General features: G+C 29.4%; 1 protein-coding gene and 1 long non-coding RNA gene across 2 annotated transcripts in view; both read right to left on the bottom strand.

Moving 5' to 3' along the window:
* Positions 1–23,908, bottom strand: part of LOC101237339 (receptor-type tyrosine-protein phosphatase delta) — a 544,974-nt gene that overhangs the window by 489,854 nt on the left and 31,212 nt on the right. The gene's annotated exons all lie outside the window — the stretch shown is intronic.
* LOC136082411 (uncharacterized) lies at positions 10,431–14,355 on the bottom strand. The gene is made up of 2 exons (XR_010639667.1): positions 11,508–14,355; positions 10,431–10,640 (listed from the first exon to the last, which is right to left on the bottom strand). It is a non-coding gene; the product is annotated as an uncharacterized LOC136082411 (long non-coding RNA).

Raw genomic sequence — 23,908 nt, 5'->3', positions numbered from 1 at the left:
TTTATTTTATTATTTTTTATTTTTTTATTTTTTTTTGTCAAGCAACTATTTACAATTAAAGATGATTTCCGACATATAAAATATTTAAAAATATTAAATACAAAATACACTTTATCATATATAGTAGTTTCGAGACTGGAGAATCTGAAGAAGATAAAATCTTATCATCAGTAACCTTTGATAATAAAAAAGACAGTAAAAGTTTATTGTTAGGAAAAATCAAGTAAGGAATCTTGATTGACAATTAGTTCAATTATGTTATTTTTGAATTTTTGAGAGGTATTGGCTTCTCTTAGTTTACAACTCATGCTTGTAAAATGGTTCCATAGCATTTGGCCACGATAGGAAATGGCAAAGCTCGTAAGTTTTGATATAGGGAAAGGTTTTTTATAATTTCCGGTTGATCGAGTGTTGTATCGGTTTGATATTTTAGGAAAAATATTTTCAAAAACCTTCGAAGTTTTTTTAAACTGATGTTGGAACATAAATTGTGTGATTTTGAATACATTTATTTCATAAATATCAAGTGCCCTCATACTTCTTAGAAGAGGTTTAGCGTTTGTGAGGCGATTTTGAAAATAAATAATGCGTGCTGCATGATTTTGTTGTTTGAGGAGACATTTGAGTTTAGATTTGTTTGTACTACCCCAAACAATATTGCCATACGATAAATAACTATGTACGAATGCAAAATATAGCTGAGTTAGGGTAGATTTGTCTAAGATTCGACGGGTTTTATATAAAATACCAATATTTCTTGTGATTTTATTGCTAATTTATTTAATATGATCTCTCCAGGATAAGTTTTTATCTATTAAGACACCAAGTAATTTATTTGTGAAAGAGCGCTCAATTTCTATGTTATTTATATATAGCATTGGTAAGGATTTAGGAATATATTGAAACTTTCGTTTAGAATGGAATAAGGAAAACTTAGTTTTTAACAGTGTTTAAAGATAGGCTGTTCGCGTTAAGCCAGATTGATATTTGTTCTAGTTCATTGTTTTCAACTTGAAATAGAGAAATAATGTTATTGTGAGAATGAAATAAAGTGGTGTCATCTGCAAACATGATGGTAGCATAGTATTTGATGCTTTATATTGATCGTTGACGTATATTAGGAATAGTAGAGAACCTAAGATGGAGCCCTGTGGAACCCCACATAATATTTTAAGTTTGTTTGTCTGAAAACCGTCATTTAGAGTTATAAACTGTTTTCTATCAGTTAAGTAACTGGTAAACCATTTATGGTATGTATGGCATATTCCATAATATTTTATTTTATCTAGTAAAGTTTGATGGTTAACGGTATCGAACGCTTTTGACAAATCTAGAAATATACCTATAGTGAAATTGTTAAAAGAAGATGCTCCACTGATAACTTCAACTAGTTGCATAAGTGCATGCTCCGTAGAGTAGTTTGATCGAAAACCATATTGGTTAAAATAACGAAGATTTTTTTCGTCCAAAAAGGAAAATAGCCTATTATACATGATACGCTCGAGGATTTTAGAAAAAACTGGTAACACTGAAATAGGTCGATAATTTGAAACCAGACTTTAATCTCCTGTTTTAAAAATGGGTATAATAGTTGCAATTTTAAGTTTATCTGGAAAAACACCTGTATTGAGCGATTTCTTAAAAACATCTTATAAAGCATCTTTAATAAATCCATAGCAATCTTTGATTATGCTTGCTGAAATAAAATCATAACCTGTTGCTTTATTAGTATTGAGTTTTTTCATCGAATCTTCAAGTTCTTTACTAGTAAGTTTTTTAAATTCTAAGTTTTTATCAGACTTCAATAGATTGTTCGAGAAATGAACAGGAGTGTGTTTAATTTTACTGGCTAAGTTTGGACTTATGTTTACGAAAAACTCATTAAATTTTGTTGCTACCGATTTACCATCAGAGATCTGAGTGTCGTCAACGGTAATCACGCTTGGTAAGACTTTATTGTGAATTTTTTGTTTACCGAGAATCTCTTTAATTGCATCCCATGTTTTTTTCCCATTACCTTTTAGGCTCAATAACTTGTTTTTGAAATATGTAGTTTGGGCTATTTTTTTGGTTCTTTCATATAGACGTTTGTGGTTTAAGTAATTATGCTTGTCGCGATCTTTCTTTGATTTAATAAAACGTATATATAGCTTTTGTTTTCGCTTCGAACACTTTAAAAGGTTTTTTGAGAACCAAGGGTTGAGAAGTCTTTTAGTTTTAATTCGGTTAGTTTTGTTAGGAAAATGCTTGTCGTACAAATTAAGAAATTTATTTAGAAATAGGTTGTAGCTTTTGTTAGCGCATGTCTCGAGAAATACAAAGTTCCAATTTATAGAAGACAACTCTACTTTAAATATATTTTTTGCTTGGGTGGTAAAGATTCTTTTTTTTTAAGAATGAATTTTTCTTTAGTATATTTTTTGGTTTTTTGAAAATTGCAAAGACTGGAAATAGTCACTTATGTCACTTCGAATAATGCCTGATTTAAGTGTGGAATGGAAAAGAGTGTTTGTGAAAATATTGTCGATTGCAGAATAACAGTTTTGCGTGATTCGTGTTGGTTTCTTTATTATAGGCACCATTCCAAACTCATTAAAGCGATTGTAAAATTGATCTAACTCTAGTTCCATCGGATTCAATAGCACTAAATAATTTATTTACTTGTAATTTGTCATTTTTGTCAGCTTGTAATCCATAGATGATGACATTTAATTCTTTGCGTTCCTGTTTTTTGGCAGCCCCTGATACAACTTTCGACCTCAAAGATTCTTTTATATCAGAATTGTTTTCCTTTGATTTTTCCATTTCTGCAATTTTACTTTTCAGTTGCTTGTTTTCTTAAATACATTCTGCAACCTCAGACTTTAAGTTTTTTATTTCATTCTCGAAATTTTTTATTGCGCTATCTATCATCTTTTTTATGTTTTTCTTGCGAAGCAGTTAAATTATTCATGGTTCTGCTTATTTCCTTTTTTTAATGATTAATTGATTTCTGGTATAGTTTTGTTAAAAAATTATCCTTGTGTTTATCTTATAACTGTTTGATCGTATCTTATATATTGAATATAGTTGAAAATCAAAAAACTGATATATATATATCAAAAAACTGATATATATATCAAAAATCTAATATATATTATATATGCTAGTGAGTTTTTTCGTAAAAAATGAATATAATAGTAAAACACCTAATATTGTTTATATATTATATATATATATATTGAAGATTTCTGGAAAAATATTTGTTTAACAGTATATATCTATATTTATAAACAATATTATATAAAGATATATATTAAACAATATTAAACAAGATATAAAAACTTTTGGTATAAAAGAACAATAAAAAAGGTTATAGAAATTTAATTTTAAACAAAACAAACAGATTAGTAGACCAGGTGCACAGCAAAACTATTCGGTAAATCAAAAAAATTGAATAATAAGAATAATTTAGGTACAAATAAAACCCTCGATTAGAAATATTTTTTTTATAAATATATGTATGTAAAGTAAGCAGATAATTTTTTTTTTTTTTTTTTTTTTTAACATCTTCGCTTTAAATAGTGGCTGCAGGCAGCCACTATTTAAAGTTGGAAGTTACTGAAAGAGAAAAGATGAAGATTGTAGAGCAAGATAACGATTGACAGACGACTTAAAGGATTGCAAATTATATAAAACAGGAAAGCAAGATGAAGGAAGCGAATTCCAAAGAGCTGATGTTCGAGGAAAAAAACTAGACGAATAAGTGTTTTTGGAGCACTCAGGAACAGTCACAGAAAAATAATGACACTTAATTGAATGACGAGTAATACGAGAATGAATTATAGTAGATGGCACAAAAGACGCTAGCTCTTTAGAGCAGTGCCCATAATAGTATTTGTAGAAAAGATATGGCAACAGTATTCCATACAAGGCCTTTTTTGAGATTTGTAGAGATAGAGAATAGAATCCGAAGTAAGAAAGTGTCGAGCTCGATAAAGAGATGCAATCTTAGCAGATGCTAATTTTGCAACTGATTTGATATATGGTTTCCAAGAAAGATTGGAAGTAAGAGTTAATCCTAGAAGATGAAGAGTAGATGACTCATCGAGTACATTACCGTTCATAAATATAGGAAGATCTAAATTATTGCGATAACGATTGGCTGAAAAAAATTGAGTTTATCTGAATTAAAGTTCACCAGCCACTGTGAGCCCCATGCTGTAGCAGAAGTGAGATCTTTTTCAAGCTCAAATGCCCCTCCAAGCAATCAGAGGATGTTGGTTTCTTATCACGACAAGAATAAATGGTAGTATCATCAGCAAACAATGCCACCTTAGATGTGAGAATATCTGGAAGATCGTTAATGTAAATTAAAAAGAGTATAGGGCCAAGGATAGGACCTTGAGGAACCCTTGAAGTTACAAAATAAGAAGAAGAGTGCTACCCATCGAGGACAACTTTTATACTACGATTGGAAAGGAAGGATTCAATAATCTTAAAGATGTTGCCGGACACACCATAAGAAGAAAGCTTATGGAGAAGACCAGCATGCCAAACTTTATCAAAAGCTTTTGAAATGTCAAGAGCGATGGCCTTAAACTCTCCACCTTTATCTAATGCACGATAAAACTTATCAGTTATTACTGTTAGCAAATCAGCTGTAGAACAAGAAGATCAAAATCCATATTGATGATCAGAAAGTAAGTTATTAGATTCAAGATAAGAAATTAAGTGTTTGTTAATTAAAGATTCAAAAACCTTGCTTATGATAGGAAGAAGACTAATAAGACGGTTGTTAGACGAATCAGATCGCTCTCCAGAATTTTTGAAGATAGGGATAACAGATGCCGCTTTCCAGCAGGCTGGAAACAAGACTCTGATAAGCACTTGTTAAATAATTTTGAGAGAATAGACGATAGCTCCGGAGAACACTTCTACAAGACAATAACAGGTATGTTGTCCGGGCCACAAGCTGTAGAAGAATCTAGGCAGGAAATCACTTTAGATACAGAAGCTGGAGTGATATGAATGTCAAGCAATGGATTAACCTGTTTGTTGGCAATATCAGGTAGAACGCAACTAGTGGAATCAAGAGACGATATTGATGAAAAGTTTTTAGCAAACAATTCAGCTTTGTCTTTAGGTGAGGTGACAAAGTCTAAACCATACAAGAGAGGTGGAATTAAAGATATGTCCTTATTATTGATACTATTAAAGATTCTCCAGAAGTCACGAGAGTCTAATTTTTGAGATGATATACGAGATGTCATGACCTTAGAATAATGGTTTCGATTGGCAATCGCAGCAGCACAGCGTGAGGAAAACCATGGAGGAGAGTGAGGCTTGACCTGTAATTGTCGAGAGGGAACAAAAGATTTTATGCTAGCCTGAATCCACGAAGTTATGTAAGAAGCACATTTGTTGACAGGAAAACAAAAGATTTCTACCCAAGGGCCATCACGAAGAAAATCACGGAAAGAATCCCAGTCAGCTTTACTGTAGTTGTAAGAAGTTCGATAATAGGGGGATTCAGGTGATGAAGAAGAATGAGATATTAGTTTCAAAGAGATCAAACTGTGATCAGAAGCACCTAAGGGGGAATGTGGAGAAACTGAGCACTGACTAGGATCAGAAACAAGACTTAAGTCGAGTAGAGAAGGTAAATGATTCGGGTTGTCAGAAAAGCGAGTTGGAAAGTTGACTATTTGAGTTAGGGATTGGGAAAGGCAAAAGTTGTGGGCTTTAATGCCTGCAGAATTACTGACACTAGAGCCAAGCCATTCAGAGTGGTGAGCATTAAAGTCACGACAACAACTATATTAGCTGATGGATAAAGATAGAGGGCTTGGTCAATATGATCAGAAATAACATCAAAAAAGAGTGCAGTCTTGAGATGAAAGAGAGCGATATAGAACAAAGAGAAAGGCCATTGAGTGAAGTGGTGCTAAAACAAAGCACATGAAAGAATAGTCTGTGAATTCAAATCTAGTTTCACGACAAATTGGTGAATTCTTACGAAAGTAAATACCCAGGCCAAGCATGTGACTATTGGAGTCTTTACGAATTAAAGGAAGATAACCATCAACACTAAGATCACAAGATGAGACAGCTGAACTCAAATTAGTCTCACAAAGAGCACGTAGGTCTGGTGAACTTTGCAAGAGATAAGGCTTAACAGAAGAAAAGTTACTTCGAAGACCACAAATATTAGTGAATGATAGGTTTAGAGAACTTGGTGATGATGATGGTTTTTTGTGTTTTATAGTTCGTGGTACTTTATTCATTTTTAAATTAGATTGAAGAACTTGACTCAAAGTATAGGTAGTACTCAAAACACTGTTTAATAGTCCAAGCAATTGCCTCATTACTACTAATAAACCCTAAGCTGTAACAAAGGGCTCCAAATGTGGCCTCCGCAATGCACACCAAAAGTACAAACAGGGACGCCATCCATGCGCAACATGGCACTGTTAAAACTTTGATATTTTTCAGCTGTTGATGGAATCAGCCTCTCTGAGAGCTACCACAGAGTTCGGGAAACCTGACTACTAGCCGGCCTTAAAACCATAAAACTGAGTTTTAGAGTTGTACCCTTATTAGGAGATAATAGAATGAGTTGCCTAGTCATAAAAACAGAGACACAAGCAAAACCCATGCATTGAGTCAAGGAGATCGAGCATTCAACATCCTAAACTGGAAACAATGTATTAAAAATACATGTGCGCCAGCCTAATAGATGAAGAAGGGGTGCGAGGCTGGTCAACAGATAGAATCTGTTTACCCCTTAAGTCTTTGCCTAGTAGGCCTTCTACAAGACAGTAGCCGGGTGCATTTAACATCTACCCAAGATGAGTATTTTTATCGAGACACCATCTCTAGCCTTTACTCAACCAAGAGCCCCAAGGCAGGGGTGTTTTAAGTCGGAGTTGGCATCTCCTAGCCTTTGTCTAAAAAGGCGTATCCTACAAGGCAGCAGGACATGAAGCAGATTGTACTATGTTACATGTTTCCAGTAGCAGGATAATCTTATCTGACTTTAGTTTCAACAACAAAATAAATTTACTCGATCGATTAAAATGTTCGTAGAAAAGTAAGGCTATCGAATAGTAAAAATATCTTTACTATTCGATAGCCTTACGAATAGTAAAGACATTTACTATTCGTAATGTTATCGAACAGAGCGCAGATAAAAAATATATGAAGAAGAAAAAAATAACTGTAAAGTAAGAACACAGATAAAGTAAAAACTATCGTTAAAATCTGCAGAAAAAGTTCGAAAAAACAAACAAATACTTACGCGTCTTAAAACGCGTCTTGTCAGTTCAAAAGCCAAAAAAACAAAAAAATGATAACCATTGAACTTCAGTTTAATATGGTAAATCCTCATATTCACAGTCATTTTCATTCAACAATGAAGCAAACTGACGATGATTTAGTCTTCTTGCTCTTATAAAGTTGACAACAGATGCTATTCTCTTAATCGCATAATCCAGATTAATTGTTTTTCTGCATAATGCTTCTTGGTGAATGATACAATGAATATTGTTTATCATTTTGCCAATTTTCTCATTTAATTTACCAACAAGACCCTTTTTCGAACCAATCATAGCAGGTTCTCCACCAGTAAATATAGACGCAAATTTAGTAATTGGAAATTTATATTTGCCGAGTATTTCTTCAATCTCCAAAAAAATGTCTGCACCTGATGCTGTACCATGCCATGGAATCAACACTAGAAGTTCTTCTATAATTTCATATTTGTAAATGCGACCGCTGATAAAAACATCTAACTGAGCAACTGTACTTTGTACTTTCATCAACAGCAATTAAAAAGGCCTGAAGATCCTTGCAGATTTTTGTTAACTGACTTCTCAAATCTGTTGCTATGTCATTTACACGCTCAGCAACTGTATTTCTTGAAAAGCTTATGTTGTTAAAATCTTTTATTTTTTCAGGGCAAAGAATCTTTGTAGTTTCAGTTAGGCAGTTTTTGATGAATTCACCTTTAGTAAAAGTTCTGGAATGAGATGCGATTAAATGTGCCAGATTTTAACTTGCTTTGACTAAGAGTTCATTTGATTTGTTCACGGAATAAAATATATTTTGTTGCTTTATTAGTTTAGCTTTTAGTTCATTTAATTTGTCTGTCCTTTTATCTTTTTGATAAATTTCAAATTTTTCCAGATGAGTTGTATAGTGCCTTTTGATATTGAACTCTTTCGGCACACTAACTTTTTGTTGGCAAATCAGACAAATAATACTTTCATTGATCATTAATGAAACTATTATTTGTCTGATTTGCAGCATTAATTTAATGCTTGTAAAAAAGTATAGTACTTCCCATTTTGATTGAAAAATTCTTTTTTCATCTTCAATTTTACGTTTTCTGCTTGCACTTGGTTTTGAATGAGACATATTGATTTTAGTGACAATAACAAAAAACAAAAAAGCTAAACATAATGTTAAATAACAACAACAAGATAACGACTGATCTATTAGGCCGAATGAATAAAAAAATGCAATTGCATTTCCTCAGCGTTTTTGGAGTAATTGTCAGCTTTGCGATAATAAAAGTTTGACTAATATTGATCAAATATTTGTTCAGGTAAAGCTGAGCAATCACTCCGCGTTTTTGGAGAAAATGGCTCAGCTTTACGTAACTAAAAATTTGAGAGATTTTGTTTGAATGTTTATTCACGTAAAGCTGAACAATTACTCCAAAAACGTGGAGTAAAAGCAATTCTTTTTTATAAATTAACACGCTTTATTTTCTCATATCGATAGTTAAAATTAAAATATATCGTTATAATTTTTTAATAACTTTTTATGGTCTTATTTTCAGAATTTCAATTTTAATAAAAAGTTAGAAAATTAATTTAGTATTCATGTCCTTTTTAATAAAGGAATTCAGAAAACTATTCGTAATTTTTTTATCGTTGTTTTTAATAAAACATTTTAAAAATGCATGTCTGCGGGCTGCCATATGTAATAAATTGATAAAACTGTTGGGGGCCGCCATAAAAAGTCTTATATAAATTGGATTATGATATTTTAAATAGCCAAGATATAAATAATATCTCGTTTAAGATATAAATAATATCTCGTCGTTTTAACGTCACATTAACGTTGGCGTTGCTAACGTTATTTTGTCAAAAATAATTTCTGCAAAATTTTAGTCCAACGAACACGCGTGAAATAAATATACCTAAGGTTTGTATTAAAAATTTGCAGAAAGTGTGACCAAAAATAAATCTAGAATATACGCCATTCAAGTTCACTCAGGAAACAAATTTATTCTGTCATATGTTTTAAATTGAAAGTGTAAAAGCTAAAAAGTTATTAAAAGTGATTAAAAGTGACTAAAATTAAGGTTAGCACTTTAATAATTTTGAATGTCTGATTTATTAAAACTGTAAGGTTGAAAGTATTCATTTATTTTATTTTAGCACTTTAATAATTTTGAATGTCTGATTTATTAAAAGTGTAAGGTTTAAAGTATTCATTTATTTTATTTTAGCACTTTAATAATTTTGAATGTCTGATTTAAAATTTTTGGCTGGTATAAACATACCATTTATTCAATGAGTTATTTTAGGTATGTTACAAAAAAATTAAAAACATTTAAAAGCTTAAATTAAATATCATATATTAAAGAGTGAAAAAATTGCAAATAATTCTTTTGAAATTTTTAAAAATCGATGTAAATTGATTTTTTAAAATTTCAAAAGAATTTATTAGCGTTTTCAAAAGATTTATTAGCGTTTTAGTGTCTTAAAAAACGCCTATTTTTGGTTCCGATTTTACATTAAATTGTGTGATCAAATCTTTTTATTATAACAAAAAATAACCGTAACTTATTTATATCTTCACATAACTGAATTTTTTTTTTGATTTTGAAAAAATAAATCATTACTTTATTAAACTAAAATTGCAAATATATAAACACCATCTCTGTAATACTTGATAATAAAATTAATGCGGCGTTTTAATTACTATCGCACACTTTTAAAAACATTTTTTTTTTAAAGTTTATCATTAAAATTACTGTTTAAAAATTAATTTTCTTATAAATTATGAACAACCTGAAGAAATTTTTATTGCGTAAACTTAACATTATTGGAAAACTATGTATATTTATCAAATATTAAGACCAATATTTCACACTCGTGATTAAGTTTCACGTGGATAATATTCATTTGGCAGCTAATTACTTTGCGTAAAAAATTTTAATATTGCATACTGTATAAATATTAATATTTTCATAAAACCCTCATTCTTTTAACAAGATATCTAACGTTTCTTAGACGTTAAATAAATAAACTTTCGTTCACATAAACTGTAATTGGTGGCCGTTTAGTGGGAGTTTAACTGACTTAACTAGATCTCTCTGTCTTTGTATGTGTGTGTATATATACTTTAGACTAATTTTGTAAAAAATAATAACTATATTTAAATTTGTGAAGATTGTCTATTAAAAAAGTAATAAAAATGCAAAAAATAAAAATAAAGAAAAACAACAATTTTAGGTATCTGAAGATGCTAAAACATTCAGGCTCATATCTAAAATAATGTTTATATCTAAGATAATGTAATAAGATTGTATTTTCTTTTCTTTTATTCTCCAATCGTTGAACACCAGCTTGATCAGTTTTTTTATTCTGAAAAATATAAAACTTTTTATATAAACAATGAGTGGTGTGAATGTTCACACTACTATACAAAATAAATATTATATTTTAAAAACCATGATCGTTTGAGTATAGAAAAAAAGTTTATATAAAACAAGGAGCATTTTCTAATTGTCTTAACTTCTAAACCCTATGAAACCCTTTTAGAGCTTACTTTGAGACCTGTTCTAAAATTTTTGTCAGAAAAGATATAAAAAGAGTTTAATAATTTTTTAGAACGAGATTGAGGCACGTTTTTATTTTAGGGGATAGTTAACAAATTAGGTAATCTATTATTAGATTACCTAATTTGTTAGGTACCTAATTTGTTAGGGTGGTGGGTTGTGTAGTCTACTATTTAGTAGACTACACAACCCATCACCCTTTTTCCCCAAACAATAAAAAATTTATTTCATAACTAACTTACTCTAACAATTTAAGCATTAAATAATTTGTAAATTTTAGATTTTGAATAACTAGAAAAACAAAAAAAACCTTTTACACTTATACTTACTGATGTCATTTTACCGAGCCCCCCTTCCATCCCCTCTTCCCCCGAAAAATATGTGATATTTAAAAAAAAATATGTAAATTTATAATATGTGAATCATCCTTTTGCTACATCCCCTGTAGTTTTTTCAGAAGGTAAGATATTATCTCATTTATTTCAGACAACTAATGTCTCTAATTGCATCTCTGTAATTTTTTCAAAAAAAAAGATTAGATATTACTATTTATTACAACTTATGTCTCTTATCTTACTTTGATCTTACAGGGGAAAACGACTAACAAAAATTAACAAAAGTATAAGTATTAAACAACAAAAAAAAAAGAATGTTATTTAAAAAATAAATTTACCTAGCAGTCAATTAGTTAGCAAATACCAAATCTTTGCTAAGGAAATCTACAACCTAAGCAAATTTCAAAATGTCAAAATCTTCTGCCAGATTATAATCAGCTTCACTAGTCCAGTAAGCAATGACATACAAAGGGCTATTTTTTCTTTTCATTTTTTCAATTTTTCTGTTGTAAATAGTTGCTTGACAAGTATCATCACTCCAAGTGTGAAAAATCTTTCCACCAATTACTTTACCTTCTAGAATATCTTGTTTTGTCAATGGATCAATTTCAGAAAATTCTACACCAAGATTTTGTCTAATTAGATTTTTCACTTTTTTCTCTAATTTTTTTCTATCTGAAATTTGTTTTTTTACTTATGTTTTGGTTTGCTCTATTTATCATTTCTTTTCGCAATTCTAAGTACTGACTACAATTTTGCTGCCTTTTCTTTCTTCCATATGAAATTGTAAAATTTATAATTTGTTCCTGTTCAGTTTCATTGCATGAAACAATAAAAGCAAGAACATTATTTTTTTGTGCTTGTATTCGAGATAACAAATAGCACAAAGTAGCATTAGGGGAACGTTTTTTAGCAGCACTAAACATGCCCATCACCTCCTCTGCATCAATGTTATTCACTCTAGCAGATCTTGCTTCAATCAAAATATCTTTTGTTATTTCCATTTTGAAATAACGTTTATATTGTCTGTGAAGAACATCCACACAAGTTAGACATGCAGACATTTGTCTACAGAACATTTCTTCATTTAATGTTTTTTTTCTTAATGAAAGAAGCATGCTATTATTTGGTAATTCTTCTCCAAAAAAGTCATTCGCACAAGTTAACAAATCTAATGGGACCATAGTATATTTTTTTAAAACATTAATAACAGTTTGAGCTATATTAATTCCATATAGATGATGAACTTGATTTTCTACTGAGGTATAAAATTTCTTCATCCAAGGACCAGTGAATAGTTTACCCAAAATTCTGAGAACTTGAAGTTCTGATGTAATTTAATTAATTTTTTTTCAAAAATGAAATTACATTTTATTTTTGAAAAAAAATAATTAAAAATTTACAATGGTTGCATTAACATTTAACAAGAATTAAAGAAAGCAGTGTCAGTTGAGAAATCTTCCCGTAGACTTGTTTGTAAGCCACCACATTTAACTGTACCAGTGGCTAAAAACTTTTTAAAAGTTTCATGATATGCAAAATAAACTCCAGCCAAGTGAAATAAGATATGCAGACGGTTTCCACAATATCTTGAAATCAAACCACGAGAAAAACCTTCATATTCTAAGAGTAAAGAATAGCCTTTGGGATCACCTTTTCTATTTATAAACCTCGTCTTGTTCATTTGTAAAATAACTTTACCTGCACGACAATTATTTGCAAAAAGTTTTCCAGAAGCCCTTTCTAATTTTTTTAATGTTAAACAACACATGTTTAACATTAAAAAAATGGAAATGGTTTCTAAAGGATGTAGATGATAATTAAACTCATTTAATGATTGATCCCATGATTCATTCAACACTTCAACAGTTGCGTGATTTACTTTTACTCTATCAGTCATTGTATTAACAATATCATTGCTTTACGAGTTTCTTGATAGTTTGCACTGTTAATCTCTGATGAAACAAGAATGAGATGGTCCACCGTATTAATTATATGTTGATGGTAGTCAATAGCAGTACCACCTGCTTACTGGTCAACAGCCATAACAAAACACTCATATTGTATAGTAAAATGTACAGAATTAATATGGATATCCTCTTGTGTGGTGGAATCAAAGCCAAGTGTAACATTTTTATTAGATAATAATTTTTCTGATACTTGATAGTCAGTTATTATTCCTAACTCCCTTACCATTAATTCAACTGTACTGCAACAAGGCACTGATTCAAACTTAAAACCAAACTTTTGAGAAAAGTTTTCCAAGATAATTGGAATGTTTTTGTTGGCACTTGATTAACAATTGCATCATAAAAAAACAGCCTTAATTTGAATGTGTATGATTTATGATCTATTTTTGAACATTGGGGAGAAGTTTTTTTTTCACATAAATTTTCTTCAAAAGTTGAATTATTTATTTGCAATGCAGTTATATATTTTTCCTTTTCTTGAAGTTGTTGATGTAATTGTTTAACATTTTGAAGCTCAGAGTTGATTTCTATTTGAAAATGCTTTGCTCGTTTTGCTTCATTTTTTAAATACTTGCATTTTTTTCTTAACATTTTAATGATTTTTCTCAACCGGTATTGTGGATCATACATATGTTTTTTAAGCTTGAGTATCTGTACTTCTTTTCGCTTCAGCTTTTAGTTTAGAACTCGCATATGTTTTTGCTTTTGTAACAGACTTTTTAGGCTGTTTATACGTTCAGTATTTTTTTTTGTTCATAAAAACTCTATCACTGATGGCTTTACGCAATCTTAATCTAAGAGATGTACACGATGCACAATTAGTGGTAGAAGGTTCAATATTTACTGGAACAAGGGAATAGTTTATTTTATTATTAGACTGTTTGATATCTGGTTTAATTTCAAAAGGCTCATGACAAAGAGATTTATAGTACTGAAATCTAATAACAGTTGATATGTTTTTGAATTTCTTAAAGTTGTTAATTACTTTTCTAACTCTGTGTTTGTAAACAAAGTTGATTTTTTTTTTCAGTGCTTTAAATGTTTTAATTAAATTGGACCCATTTGAATAAAAAGTGAACATAACATGACCCTTTAATACTGGAATTCCAAAAGGCAATGGAAGGTTTGTTGAAAAATTATCATTAATGTGCTGGCCTACACCATATTTCTTGATAGGATGATTTGGTACAGACATTCTTTTAAGTAGCAGTTATGCCTATGATTTTGAATAAAAATAAAAATATAACAAATCTTTAACACTAGTTTGGTTACTAAACAAAATTCGCAATAAAAATTTTTAATAGCTTATTTAATTATGGCTGTCAAAAACATAATGTTCTAATCTAGGGGGATAAAATAGATGTCAGAGGAAGATCCTACAAACTTGAAATATTTTAAGGGCATAGATAACACTGATAAACAAATAAAATTTTATTGTGCATATCTTATTAACTAGGTGGTTTTTTAAAACAAATTAAATATGCTGATTTCAAATATGCAAACCATTTTTCACCATCACGTCAAGTTGTAAAGATATTTGGGTTCAAATCTTTAGTATTTAAGGTAAAGTCCCTAATATTGTCGAAAAAAAAGTTATTCAAAAGTATGTCAACCTGGGTCTCAAAAGAAGCGTATTTTCATAGAGATTTTAGAAAAGATAAATATTTTACTTAAAATTTATTGACAAAAAAAATTATGTGAAAAAATGCTACAGACTTTTAAAAAAATTTTAACAAAATGTTTCTCAGCAATAATACAAAAAGTACTTATTTTTATTACAAACAAATACCATTTTTTAAATCTCTATGAAAATACGCTTCTTTTGAGACCCAGGTTGACATACTTTTGAATAACTTTTTTTTCGACAATATTAGGGACTTTACCTTAAATACTAAAGATTTGAACCCAAATATCTTTACAACTTGACGTGATGGTGAAAAATAGTTTGCATATTTGAAATCAGCATATTTAATTTGTTTTAAAAAACCACCTAGTTAACAAGATATGCACAATAAAATTTTATTTGTTTATCAGTGTTTGATTGTTGTCACGGCTGTTTCACGCAATGTAATATTGGGCATTACGTCACGAGTTTAGCATAAAAAGTTTCCGCATAAAAAGTATTAAAAAAATTCCTCATATAAAGTATAAAAATTCAATAAATTTAAAGTAATATTTTTTTTTTCTATAAACGCTTTCATGTTTAAATAAAAATAATATGATAGATCTATCTTTCCTTGTTAAATAAATATTTGCATGATACGGAATAAAAATAAGCATTGTTAAAATATTTTATATGATTTTGAATCACTTTTCTGTTTTTGGCGATTTTTACGGGAAACTTTTCTTGGGCCAACTAAGATTTGAGAACATACCTACATGGTTGATGGTTGAAATTCGGAATAGTTAACAATGAATGTCTATTCTATCAGATTCCTACGCCATCCGTGTAATTTTTTTACTATAACTAAATTTTTAATGCATTTATACCTTTAAATTTATTTCTTTTAAATGTAAAATATTAATTTTTTGATAGATGACGTAAGTTATTGAAATTTCAACCTTTTATGCAGATGAAGATATAAAAATTATTTTATGTACCTCTTGCTATGTTATCAAATATGTTTTTAAACTTGGCATGTTTTATAACCAATTTTTTTAGTTTAACGCCTAAGCTTGTGTTGACATTTCTAAGCGATGACGTAACTTTATTGCGTTACTTCCCAAGCTATTTACTAACGAATGTTATTGAAACAACTGTTTCGGCGAGACAATTTTTGGACAAAGTTACGCAAAGTTATTTTTCATGATAAAAAAATTATTTATGACAATCCACAAAAACGAGTTATCAAATTATTTAAATTGCCTATATTATGTATATTTATAAAAAATGTGTTATTTTTCAAGAAATTATTATACGTTGGAAAGCAAAAATAATTCGAAACATTTAATCTTTTTTTTTCAAAAAAAAATCTTTTTTAAGAAAAGTTTTTTTAACAAAAAAGTTTTGATAAAATTTTGAGATATTTTTCTTCCGCCTATTATAGTGCCTGTATCCGTTCACATTTGATGCAACTAAAATAAATATGTTTTATAATTAGTCTAACTATGTTTATATTACATATAAGTCAACAGAAATATTATTTTTTTGATTATTTTTGCTAAAAAGTGCCATTAAAATTTCGAAATTCAGCCAAGTTCGTCATTTTGTGCGTTTATTTAAAAATCAGAGCAAGCTGTAATTAATTCATTAAATATTAAAATATAAAACATTTAATTCGTGTTCATATTCTTTTTACAGAACGAAGTTATCTTAAATATTTCAAAAGTTATGCAAATTTTAGTAACACCCCTTAAGTGATTATTTTGAAAAAATAACAAGAAGCCGAATGTCCACTTTGAAACAGCCGTGTGTTAAACTACTATGGCCATTTACAATTGTAAATGGCCATAGTAGTTTAATACAGGTCCCCGCTCATATTTTTGTTAAATTTAAACATAATAGCTTACCTTAAATCTCAAACCAGCACAAATAAGAATGAGATGGAGAATAAAATTAAACTGTAGCACTAAATAAAAGTGTAATTCTTTCTTAAATAAAACAATAAGCAAAATATGATTTTTATACCAACTGAAGCGAGTGAAAATGATGAAGAACTTATAAACTTTTAAAACGCATGCAAAGTTTGTCACACAAATAAGGAGCCAAAATATTGCGTAGGGCGTACAATGTATCGCTTTATACAAGCTAGGTGGACAAAAGTCATATCAAGAAATCGACTAATTGATAATATTTTCACAATAACAGTCCTACATTAGTAATAACTTGCAGTGTTAATTATGAAAAACATTCCGGACCAATGAGTCATAGGCAATTAAAAAGGTGTTAAAATGTAATTTCATTTTTGAAAAAAATTAATTAAAAATTTATAATGGTTGCATTAACATTTCATTTAGATCATGTGCGCTCTTTTTCAAAAATGGAGTTATTTGAAGAATGGCGAAGACATTATCAAGAAGAAAGAAATTCTCGTTCGTTGGATTTTATTTTGCAAAGATTTTGTGTTACTGATGTAACTAATGTGATTAGAGATTCTGAGAGGTCTTTGCAGTTAAAAATTTCATGTATGGCTAGGGCTACCATATGAAATTTTTGGAAAAATCAGGACATCATGTCTTTTTTAACCTGTCAAATCAGGACAAATATAAACAAGCAGAAAGTCTAAATCAGGACAAAAGCTCGTCACACTAAAAGTGAAAATGACAAAAAAATACAACATTAAAAACCAGACTTATTTTACATTTTTGTAATGACTACAAGAATTATTTCTTTTCTTTGCTTTTAAACCAGTCATATTTTTCACTAGAGTGTACTTTTTTCAGGAACAACTGGTCATTTTTTATCTTTTCATAGAACTGTGAGCAATTGAGATCAATATTTAACTTACAAAAAAGCAAACTTTTCACAGTAGAAACTAGCAAAGAACCTCTTTCAGGAGACCAAATATTGTTCATCATTGAAAACACCCATTCCACAGCAGCTGAAGTTCCAGGAAGACTGAAAATGTATTCCAACACCAGTGAAAAATTTGCTACTGAAATGCCCTTGTCTCCAAAATGTTTCATCATCAGGACCCATTTTTCTTCACCACTCATATCATCAGATTTCCAAGTTTCAGAATTAGTTGACAAGTATGCCTTGACCAAAACAACTTCATCAAATAGTTCATCAGTATTTATTGCTGTACGTCCAATTTTTCGGTTAATTCTTTCTGCAGCTTCTTCCAACTCTGGAAATGTTATTACACTGTTTTGAATCCACATGAACTTTTCAGCATCAGCAAAGCTATCTTTCCAAAGGTCAATATAAGAAAGACATCTCTCGTAAAAACCAGTAAATTCTTTTTTGACAGCAATTTCGTCAATAATTCCGTCTTCAAATAGTTTTGCAAGTATCTTTTTAGCTTCCAGTGGAATAAACTTATTCTCAAATCTCTCCTTCAGATTATTCTGCAACACTTTAATCTCATTAACAATATCACATGCACTTGCTCTTGTTTTTTCAATTCTCAGAACTGTTGTGTTGAATGTCTGAAGCTGACCATGCCTTATCATGTCTGCTACCACTACCATTTCTGCCAGCACTGCCTAAAATTGCAAGAAAATAGTAAAAATTGAATGGATAAATTGGAGTTGCTAAGTCAACATTTTTCTCTTTGCTTTATTTTTTAGTTTTTGTCAAAATGATATTTTTTTCTTTTTTGTTATGGTTTTTTAAAATCAGAACATTTTGGCACCTGATCAGGACAGTCAGGACAGACCCTTCAAATCAGTACAGTCCTGATGAAAATCAGGACTATGGTAGCCCTATGTATGGCTTCAAAATTAGCAATAAAATTGTCTGCAGCACATACGATGATGGACCGTTTTTTCAACAAAAATAAAATTTGGTTAGAAGGGGCAAATGTAGAATTTAAACTACGTATATACCAGCAATGTACTTTTTCATCATCTGGAGAAATTCAATGACGACCAAAAAAGAACTTTGAAGACTCGTCCTTTAAAACCAAAAAAAGAAGGGTTGAAAACTTAGTAAAATCCCAAAGTGCAACTGAGTTGATCACAGCTGCTAAAGTAGCATGCCGTGTGTTGGGGCACAAAAACCAAGCTACTTTAATCAGAAAAAGTCTGGAACCATCAGAAAAAATTAAATCAAAAGACTTTATTTGTGGTGGCAGGCAGTTAAATCGTGACGAAGCATTATCTTATTACATTGACTCTAAATGTACAAGTCATTCTTATAAACAGACGAGAAAATGGTCTTTAAAGGCAGGGCATATATTATTTCCAACTTATCATAGTCTATGCAAGTCGAAAAAGTTATGTTATCCATTAGATGAACATATTTCTGTTACAGAAACACGTGCTAAAATTAGCCTACAAGCTATACTTGATAAAACTACTGAACGCCTAATTGAAGGCCAATGCGAAGTTCTTAAAAGTATTACTTTTACTACGCCATTCACACTAATTAGCAAATGGGGATGTGATGGGAGCTTCGGTCACAGCACATACAAATAGAGATTTAAAAACTCTGATGCTACTGATGAGTTTCTGTTTGTATTTTCATTTGTTCCGTTGAGACTGAGTGACGGTCAAAATATTATTTGGCAAAATCCACGACCTTCATCCACGCTTTATTGCCGACCAATTAAATTTATTTTTTCAAAAGAAACAAATCTTTTAACTTCAACAGAAACTAACCAAGTTTTAAAAGAAGTTTATCAACTTGTTCCAACATCTATAAGACTCAAGAAATCTCAAATCACTGTTAAACACAACCTAATACTATCAATGATAGATGGAAAAGCTTGCAATGCCTTGACTGACGCAAGTTCCCAACAAAGATGTTACATATGTGGTGTGACTCCTAAAATGATGAACGGTGAACTAAACGTCTTAGTTGTTAAAAAAGAACATTATGGTTTTGGTCTGTCTACTTTGCATGCGTGGATTCGTTTTTTTGAGTGCATGCTACACATTAGCTATCGTTTAGATATAAAAAAGTGGCAAGTTAGAAGCGATGAAGATAAATCTAGTGTCCAAAAACGTTCAGAAGATATCAAACAAAAATTTAAAAAGCATATGGGCTTTATTGTAGACAAACCAAAACCTGGCTTTGGGAATAGAAATGATGGGAACACAGCTTGCAGATTTTTTATGAAGCCAGAGTTGAGTGGCGAGATTACGGGTTTAGACATCAATTTCATTAAAAATTTCAGTATTTTATTAAGAACACTTTCCTCTGGCTATGATATTAACTATTATGAATTTGAAAAGCTTTGTTCTGAAACCAAAACTCTTTATATTAATCTATATCCGTGGTACTATATGCCTGTTACTGTGCACAAAATACTTGTACATAGTACGGAAGTTATAAAAACATGCCTTCTTCCAATAGGACAACTGTCGGAAGAGTCTCAAGAAGCCCGCAATAAAGATTTTCGTCGATTCCGCCAACACCATACAAGAAAAAATTGACGTATTTGCACAAATATAGATTTGCTCAATATGCTTTTGGTAACAACAGATCCTGTCATCAACTCACACAGAGAATTGTCAAGTAAGAAAACTGGTAAACTACCTTTGGAAGTTTTGAATTTAATTATCCCACCTATAATACTACCACAGCTTGTTGAAAATAGAATTATGTGTGAATATGAAGATCATTTAGAGTCCGATTCATCGGGTAGTAAAAATAACAATGATTCATCCGATACTAATTAATTATTAATAAAATATTTTTTTATTTTACGTAGTGTAGTGAGTATATTTTTATATTTTGTATATTTGTAGTGAGTATATTTTTATTTTAGGCAAAATTTTATTACATTATTTATGTGTTGAAAATTAGTACTTATTTTTATTACTTAATTATGTTTTTCAAGACAAAAACTTTTAAAAACTTAGAGTAATTAAAATAATGCCTTTTTTACAATAAAATTAAAAAAAAAAAAATACTTTTTATTGTAAAATTGACTTTTTAACGCCCCTTTAAGCTTAAACGCGCGGGGTAATTGCCCCCTGCCTCCCCCAGGCTACCCTACTGCATAACTAATCAATAAAACACCAAAATATTGTTAACTACATTCTTAGGAAAGAAGTTACATAACAAAATATTTTTGTCCACCTAGCTTGTATGAAGCGATAAACTGTGCGGCGGTATGTTTTTGTAACTTACCTAGCTATTTGTCTGGAAAAACGTTTATTAAATTAGTATTTTAATACTGCAAGAGAAAGTAAATGTGTATGCTTTCCTTGTCTTTGGCTGGTATAAAAAAGATCATTTTTTATTATCCATATATTATTGAAGCTTTATTTGGAAAAGGTAATAATTTTTTAGTTCTTTATAATAAATAAATCTTTTATTTCTAAAATATATATTTTTTAATATTTGTACAATGTTTTTTTAGTAAAATATATTTTGTTGTATACTTTAGGTACTTAAGTCAGCCATTTTTCAAAATTATTATTTTTGATGTCTTACACAAGAGCTGTGTGGATAGAAAATGCAGAGGAGTATGAGGGAACAGTACCAAGTGTATGGATTAAAGATGGAAAAGTATATTGGCCACAAGGCCTAAACGTTAAGAAATCATTTCAAATTTTGGAATAACCAAGTAACCACTGGCACAGCTATTTACTTAAGAAAACAAAAGACTCTGATTAGTGTGTGCTCTTTTTTTTTTTTTAAACAAGCATGTTTGCAATTTGAGTTATAACTTTTTTCTTAACGTTTAGTAAAATATTATGTAATATATTTAATATATATATATATATATATATATATATATATATATATATATATATATATATATATATATATATATATATATATATATATATATATATATATATATATATATATATATATATATATATATATATTATTTGTGATGAATGTGATAAGTTCACTACCAGTGTTAAAGATGAGAAACAAGCAGTAGACACTAAATATAAATGTAATAATTTCTATTAACTTTTGTTATCATAAATTATCTATGTAATAGTTATCTGTTTTTCTTTCCCTTATTTCTTAAAATTATTTTCATTTTCTTAGACAAATAACAAAAAGTTGTAATACATTTTCCAAAATTTCCAAAACGTTCTTCATGCTCTGAAGAAACTAAAGTAGTTAAACACAGGTCTTTAGATAAGTCTTTGGATTTGACAAATTGTGAAAACAGTATTCCAAATCCTTCAATTAGCAGTACCCTTTGGAAGGTTTTTGAAACTAATTTTGTAGAGGAATTTAGTGGTACATTTCAACCTCGAAAGGGTGGAGTTTCTTATGGAATAAATTTCCACTTTCAGATGCTGGTGTGTAATGATTATGTTCTTAATATTTATTTTAAGTTACTTAGATTTTTATTTGGATTATGATTTTTAAACCCAGTATAAAAATGCGCATGGTGTCTTTCTTATTGTATCATAGATAATTTGTATTTTTAATGGGGTAAAACAGGTGAGCACAGATAAGCAATAGTTTTACTGGTGATATTGAGATCTAATTAAACAATTTAATTTTAGAGTTTTAATTCAAAACTATTTCGCTTTTAACAGAAATTAGAAATGCTGCTGTCAGCAAGAAAGAAAAAAGTTTGTTCTAAGTGAATCAGTAAAAAGATTAGAAACTCTAATTGAAGCTAAAGAGTTTGATCTTAAAATAAAACAAGAAAAATCTTCTTATGCAGCATTGGTATGTATTATCTCTACACATTGGACAACACAACCCCATATATAAATATATATTATATATATTATAAATATAAATTTATATTTAGTAATGGTTATGTTTATTCTTAATATTTGTTTTAAGTTATTTGAATTTTTAAACAACATTTATAGTATGTGTTTTTTTATATGCCATTACTTAAACGCGTTTATAATATATGCTTTAATAGACATATTATAAATGGCGTTTAAAAGTGGTTTGAGATATTGCTTGTAATTTAAATCACTTTATACTTTAGCTAGCTAAATTGTCGCTTTTTCGAGTGAGTTTTTAAATTAATAATTAATTTATAAAAAAATTATTTTCCTGGTTGGTAAGTTATCAAAAATTGGTGGACTAAGTGTAAAAGAAGCTGTTAAAAATATATTAAAAAGGTTAGTAACATTTTTGCACATTGTTATTATTGAAAATATATTTATAAACATTTTTTATGTAAATACTACAAATAAATATAAATGTTAAATACTACACTATATACTGTGAAATATTATTTTGTTTTTAGTGTTATTAGCTATGAAGTTTTGGTCCATTTTAATATGAAGGAGCAAAGTAGAAAGGAGAACAATATCAACAGCTTCGCACAGCTTTAACAGTATGAACACATGCAATTTCAGCAATAAAATAATTTTTTGCTTTTTGTTGAAATGAAGATTTCAACAATTAAAGTTGTGCGAGGTTGTGATAATTATGTTTTAAAGTTATTATTTTAAAACATTTTTATCACATATCGTAGGGATTTGCTAACTAAAACAATTTGTCCTCATAACTCAGAACCCAAATCCAGTTTTAAGGACAAATTGTTTTGGAGGTCCAGGTATCAAAAATCAAGATTGTCTGAATCTAGAAATTTCTGGAATTCAAAACTTGTCTATGAAAATTGGAATGTACAATTTTTGTTAAATATTTTAAGAAATTCTTCTTATTTTCATGGAGACTTAATCTAAAAAAATATTTATATATATAAATAGATAGATTAAACAACTTTGATTTATTTTATATAATTGAAATTTGTTCAATTATAATTATAACTATAATTGAAAAAATTTCAATTATAATTCATGACTTGAATTTTCTGAACTTAATTAAGTTCAGAAAATTGAAATTAGTGTGAAATATTCCACGGGATTTAAACTTTTTATATCCGTGTTAATTGTTTAGATGCTGTACTTATCATCCATGGAGACACTACAAGAGATCATATTCAAAAAGAAATTATGTATGTTTTTATACTCCAGACAAAGCAGGTCAAGGTCATCGGAGATCATCGATTGATGCTACATTAAACCATCCTTGTGCAAGCAATTAAACATCAAGTTATGTTTCAGAATCGGAATGATTTGTAATAATAATGTTTGGGAAATATACATGTATTTACATTTAGAGAGTTTTGTTTTAAGAGGATATATAAATGTATTTATTTGAAGAGTAAATTACACGGCGTTAACTTATTTCTAACCTTAAAACAATGCCTACC

Source organism: Hydra vulgaris, chromosome 07 (assembly GCF_038396675.1).
Source record: "Hydra vulgaris chromosome 07, alternate assembly HydraT2T_AEP".
Taxonomy (NCBI): domain Eukaryota; kingdom Metazoa; phylum Cnidaria; class Hydrozoa; order Anthoathecata; family Hydridae; genus Hydra; species Hydra vulgaris.
The sequence above is the reverse complement of the archived record's forward strand: the minus strand, read 5'-3'. Positions and strand labels throughout refer to the sequence as shown.